The 6,000-nt window shown below is 36.9% G+C and overlaps 1 long non-coding RNA gene across 1 annotated transcript in view; it reads right to left on the reverse strand.

Moving 5' to 3' along the window:
- LOC143693464 (uncharacterized) overlaps positions 1-2,308 on the reverse strand; it is a 90,072-nt gene extending 87,764 nt beyond the window's left edge. The window contains exon 1 of the long non-coding RNA XR_013181159.1: positions 2,199-2,308. This is a non-coding gene — a long non-coding RNA (uncharacterized LOC143693464). The remainder of the gene's footprint in view (positions 1-2,198) is intronic.
- Between the last annotated feature and the right edge of the window lie 3,692 nt (positions 2,309-6,000).

Raw genomic sequence — 6,000 nt, forward strand, 5'->3', positions numbered from 1 at the left:
TTGTTTCTCTCCCTTGTGTGGGGAAGCATCAAATTCACCTAGATAAGCAGATTCCTTCATTCACTGAAAGCCTCAGAAAATCCAGGCAGTAGTGCTGGTGAAACTAGTATTTACCTGAAAAAAAGCAGCAGGATTGGGTCTAGGACTAATATGTGGTGCTGTCAGTCTGAACTGTGTCCCTAGTGGACTTATACATTTAGAAGTTGATGGTGATGGTGACATTACTGAAAGGCAAAAGAAAGTATAAAACATCTGCTGGCAAAGAGAGCAAAACAAAACTGATATGTGCCCCATAAGGGTTGTAAAGAGAAATGGGGTTAACATCCATAGCAAATGCAAGAGGAAATAATTCTCTCAAAAACTAAACAAGGTGAAAGCCTGATTCCAGCATTCTACATTAACATTAGGAATCAGAAAACACAGCAGAAAACAGCTTTTGTTGACAGAGAGAGGGGAAATGGAGGGAAGGAAAAAATCCACAAACCCTACACACCCCCCTAAATTGAAGGAGGGTAGCAGACTTAAATGTCCACAGCTACTTTTCAAGAGCTAGACTCTTTCCAGACAGAAGGAGAGGATGGATTTCATGATGTTCCCCCTTTTTCACTCTGACATCATTGGTATGGGGTGCAACCAAGTAGTACTAGGCAAGCAGGGCAGTTCATCTGTTCTTCCTAAGTTCATATGTGCATTGAAACAGTAGCTGTATGCCCTATATGTACTGTATGAAGAATTTTGCAGGATCTGGCAGCCAGGACTGTCTAAACCTGTGCAGGCAAACTGAGGACACTCATCATGTTCCTGTGTCACACTTTCAGAGACTAAATTCAAGATTGTTGTTGCCATAAACTTTATTAGACTTGCTACATAGATGCATATTGTGTTGAATAGTACCTGAGAGTAGTCACTTCGTTGACTTTTAGGAAAATGACAGAAAAATCTGAAACATGACATTTGATCTGGTAATCAGGTGAGAACCCCTGAGCTATAGGCAATGTCTGGAAATCACAATTCTAGTTAATGGCCTTGGAGTCCTCTTTCAAATGAAACAGTGTTAAATGTCATGTTATGGGCCACTAACATGATTGAACAAGCAGATGATGAATGATGCTTTTGGACTGTTGCCTTATTTTCCTGCAGGCTTCTTTGTCTGTGTATATGACTGCCCTCTTTCTGTCTCCAGGCTCCCAAAACTGTGGGAACATAGTTAAAATTGTAAAGATGGAAAAACAGTACACCTAAAATTTCTAATTCATGTACCACCCTTAGTTTAAACCTTATGTTTTCTTAGGTGTCTGAGAGGGGCTAGAAGCATCTGGCAAATAGAAAATAGACAAATGTTGTGGTTAAGTGCTCCCTCTGAAACCATGTTGTCACTTGCTTCTTCTCCCCCTCCAACTGACAGCACAAAAGGTAAAGATCATGGGTTGAGATAAGAACAATTTAATGAAAACAGCAATGAGATAAGAAAACAAACAGTAACAGCAACAATATTAAAAACAAAAAGTATAAGAGAAAGAAAACATTTATGCAGAAAGTCCACTACAATACCAACTGCTCCTCCTGCTGCACTTTCTTGCCCCAGAAGGAACTTCTCGAAAACCAGTAAGACAGCCCCTTTGCCCCACCCCTGACAAGGACATGCGATGGAATTCAATAAAATTTAGATTTTGGCCATGCCCACACATATACAAATTCCATCCCCTCATACTTACTGAAAAAAAAAAAAAAACCCTGTCCTTGGCTGAAACCAGGAAAAATACATGTAGGCCTTTACTTACATTGCTGAGTGGCTTCAGGTACAAAGTAGGACTTCTGTCATGCTAAAGTATTTGAAAATTTGTGTCCTGATATGAATTGTATCTTTTTCAATGTTTAGGTTAGTTATTTGCCTTAATTAATGTGTTGCTTGAGTTTATTTACAGAAAATATGTATAAACTACTCTTCATTCTAACAAACATTCTAACCAAAATAGCTAAAAGAAGGACTTATCTGTCTTAAAATCAAGTATGCAATCTAAACCAGTTGTGTAACTCCTTTTATATTTGCTGAAGAGAGATAAGCACTGCCAGAGAGCTATATATCTCACCTGTCTTAAACACCTATCTTAGGATACAGGAATTGCTCTTCAGAGTTTGTCTGCATGTCTCCTTCTTACAGAGGAAAATTTCAAGGCTTATTTAAAAATAAACCCTACCACCTGAATGTCAGAAAGCCAAGGTGAGTCTCTTCCTCTCTCTTCCTCTGTGTTGACTTCCCTTAGTGAAGGTCTGTTCACCTCAGTAAAAAGACCTATCCAGAATCCTCATCCAAGTTATTTTTATTCCTTAACACAATCAATGAGCATGTCCAAAATGCAGTGTAGGATTTTCCAATCTGTTCAGTGCTCAAGCCTGAAAAAGTAAGTATCAAGACAGTGAAACCTTCAAAGCTTCATCCTTCCTCCACACAAGCTGTTCAATTCATCATTTCCTTATTGAAACTTGTTTTTTCCTAAATGCTACTAAACAGATTACAGAGTACCCTATGGAGAAGTAAGTTCTCCTTATGTTATTCTCTACTTGGGAGTGAATTTTTCTTTGCCTTTTTTACTGTGCCACATTTATCTGCAGTTTCAGTCTCTTATTTGCTGTTCTTTGTCACTGTGGTACAAATACTGGGCAGTAGACAATAAGACTAATTTACATGAATACTCTTCCTGGTTATTAGATCCATTAGTTGTAAAAGTTGCATAAACAAGTTGCTAAAGATCTCTTTGCTCTGCTACTTTTCATATTTGTACGCTTATTACAGTCCTTTGCCTCCTTTATACTCTTAATGGAGCAGCATAAAGGTGCTGTGGGTACAAAGAGCAGCTGTGAGGAAGAAGAAGAGGAGGCAGTGTCAGCAGCATTAGCTGTTTCATTTTCATGCATATCCATGCTGCCTGGTCCTGAATGCATCGTGTTGATGTGTAATCACAAATGGCTGTGAAAATAGTTGACAGTCATCATTGAAGAGAGACAGCACAGGAACTGCAGAGCTGAGTAAGTGACCTTGTCTGGACACACTGTGTTTGTGTGAAAGGTATGTCCTCACTCATTTCAATTGACTTATTAATATCCTCCTTGCTGAGTTGAAAATCAGAGTAACAAGATGCAGTAGCTGGTTTTGAATACTCACTGTCAGAAGAACTTATGTCATAAGTCCTATTGGCTTTAAAACTCAGGAAGCTGTGAGAGATAACATTGGAACAACTCACCACTTCCATGAACAAAGTCAAGAGTGTCACAGATGGAGCGATGCACTTCCTTTGTAAGAAAGAAGTATCAGCTTATTGATACAGAACTATAATTTGACTAAGTTTGTAAGTAAATGCAACGGTGATTTAATCAGATTGAGCTGCAAGGTTGGTCTTCATTGTTTGTTGCATAGAGGACAGGGTCAGACAAAACTGTCAAGGAAACATTAAACATTCCTGTTGAGACATGAGGCTCAGAAAGGACCACTTTCTGTTCTAAATTCCTTTCTTAGGGGAGCTTATGTGCAGCTGGATCTGTACATACTTGGCTAAAAGGCTCTAAATGCACAATCAATCCTTTATACCACTTAGCTCAGATTTCAAAGCTTTATTGTGTTTATTCCAATTTACTTACTGAGCCTTAGATGTAATAAAGACTCTCTCAGCCTTAAGGAGTAACCTTGAGACATGTCTGTCAAGGGGCATGCAGCCCACTGCCATGCAGGGTTCCCCTATGGGCCCTGGTTGGTCCACTACTTATGGAGTAAGATGATTGACTTATATTTGCAAACCAGTCATATTTTGGGTTGGCATCCAATCGACAAGCCCTCAGCTGTTGAATGAGTTTTATTTTACTTTACCTATTGTGTTGTTTTGTGCCTCCCCAGAGTACAATTTAAGCCAGATGTAGCCATCAAAACCACCACTGGTGGCCATTGCTCAAGCAGAAAAGAAAGAAGGGAGAGCACACAACCACAGTCTGAGATTATACAAATCAATGCTAATGTTAAGTAAATTATACAGAGATATATGTGAACATACAGATATATATTTGTATGAACTCATGAATGTTAGCCTGGAAATTTTAACTCCCCTTGGATTATTGAATGGTTTTATTGTCACAATTGTCTTCTTTTATGGTTTTCCTCTTAACACTTCATCATCTTTCTGACTGCATCAATTAATTTACATATTTAAAACAACTATTTAGTACGTATCTGCTTGGTGTCTGTACATGTACCTCTTCTTAACAGGATCCCAAATTTTTGTAATGAGTACGTCATGAAGACTTATATTTTACATATGTAAAATTTATTTTGTTCCACAAGAGAAATGAAAATGTAGTAATACCAGCTATCAATGTACGATTCAAAACTATGGGATCCTTTTCACTTTGGTAGAATAAAAGACAGCATACATCTGAAAATCCAATCACTTTAACACAGTCTACCAGCTGCATTGTGTGGCCAAGAGGATGTCTCCCTTATTATTGGTTCTGTAATAAAATTATGTGCCTGCTTACGTAAGATAATAGAAGGATGTTATATCATACTAATTGTAGGTGTCTGTCTGCTCCTTTCTGTTTCAACCCAAATATGTTTCAACTTGAGTAGGATGAAGTACACACACCCTTCTAAAAATAAGCCGAATCAGTCATTTCAAGAATTAAAAACAGTCAGTTTTGAAAAACAAAGTGTTAGTTACTGTAACTGTTAGTTACGTGAAAAGCAGAGCTAAAGAAGCTTAATTTCCTATGGCTCTGTTTCTGTTTGTGGCCCACCATAATGTGCACTCCCATCTCTTTCTTTGGTCTCTTTTTCTTTTCTTTGGTCTCTTTTTCCTTTCTTTTTTTTTTTTTTTTTTTTTTTTTTTAACAAAGCATCAGGTTCTATAACTTGAGATGAATTACAGTTATGAATAAATAGTGTGCATGGACCTCTGACTTCTGCTTCCTGTAATGCTAACTGAACAAGCTTCTCCTTATTGTTGGTAGTGCAAACTGTTTACAAATTGTGTCTGTAGCCTTTACACTATATTATACAGGGCTATTATGGAAACTTTACACCTTTGATAGCTCTGTCACCTTGTCAAAATTGAATTTGCACAGAGAGCTTAGAAGGACCAATATACTTCTTTTGGTACTATTTAGGGTTTTTTTTAATAGTGTGAGATCCAGATATCCACTCCTAATGCCTCCACATCCATGTTTTCAACAACTCTGTGACTAAATTTTATGCATTTATTTTATTGGTGTTTAACCAATTCAAAACTTTTCAGTCATTCTGGTATTTTGACTTCAGTTAAAGGACTATTTTTTACCTTGTACCTAAACAAAGATTTTTTCCATGCCCTTATAAACATGGTTTCTCAGATACTGTGTTTTGCCATCAGAATTTCTTGTGCATTATCTAGATATTTCACTATATTTTAGACTGGACGTAGACATTCCCTTCACAGTTATCTTACAATACTAGATTTTGCAAAGAAAAAATGTTAAACATTCTCTAGCAATGAAATAAGAAGTGGAAAAGTATAAAGAAATGCATCAATGACACTGTAAGCATTTTTTTTAGATTAAATATATTCTTGGCTTGACCTTAAAATTACATGAGTAGTACATGTGAGGACAAAAGAAGATGAAGTTTAATAATGGATAGTGACAATTAATAAGCATTTCTGCAAAATTTTAAACCTTCTCTGTTATTAAGAAGAGTGAAGAAGAAAGATGATATGTGGTAATTGGCTGCAAGATTATGATATTTCTCTAATATAATGTCACTATGAAAAAGAAATTACAATCAGAAGAGATGCTTTTAGCAAAGAATAAGAAATTTGGGTAGTGATGTAGAGAGCACTGGTATAACCTTATCTGAAATTCTGGACATCGTGCTGTTCATCCATATGCAAGATGACCAAACTAAACAGGTGTGGAAAATAAGCATTAAAGTGATAGAGAAACAGACATTTATTCATAACCGAGAAATGTAGTTGAGAAATT

Source organism: Agelaius phoeniceus, chromosome 2 (assembly GCF_051311805.1).
Source record: "Agelaius phoeniceus isolate bAgePho1 chromosome 2, bAgePho1.hap1, whole genome shotgun sequence".
Taxonomy (NCBI): Eukaryota; Metazoa; Chordata; class Aves; order Passeriformes; family Icteridae; genus Agelaius; species Agelaius phoeniceus.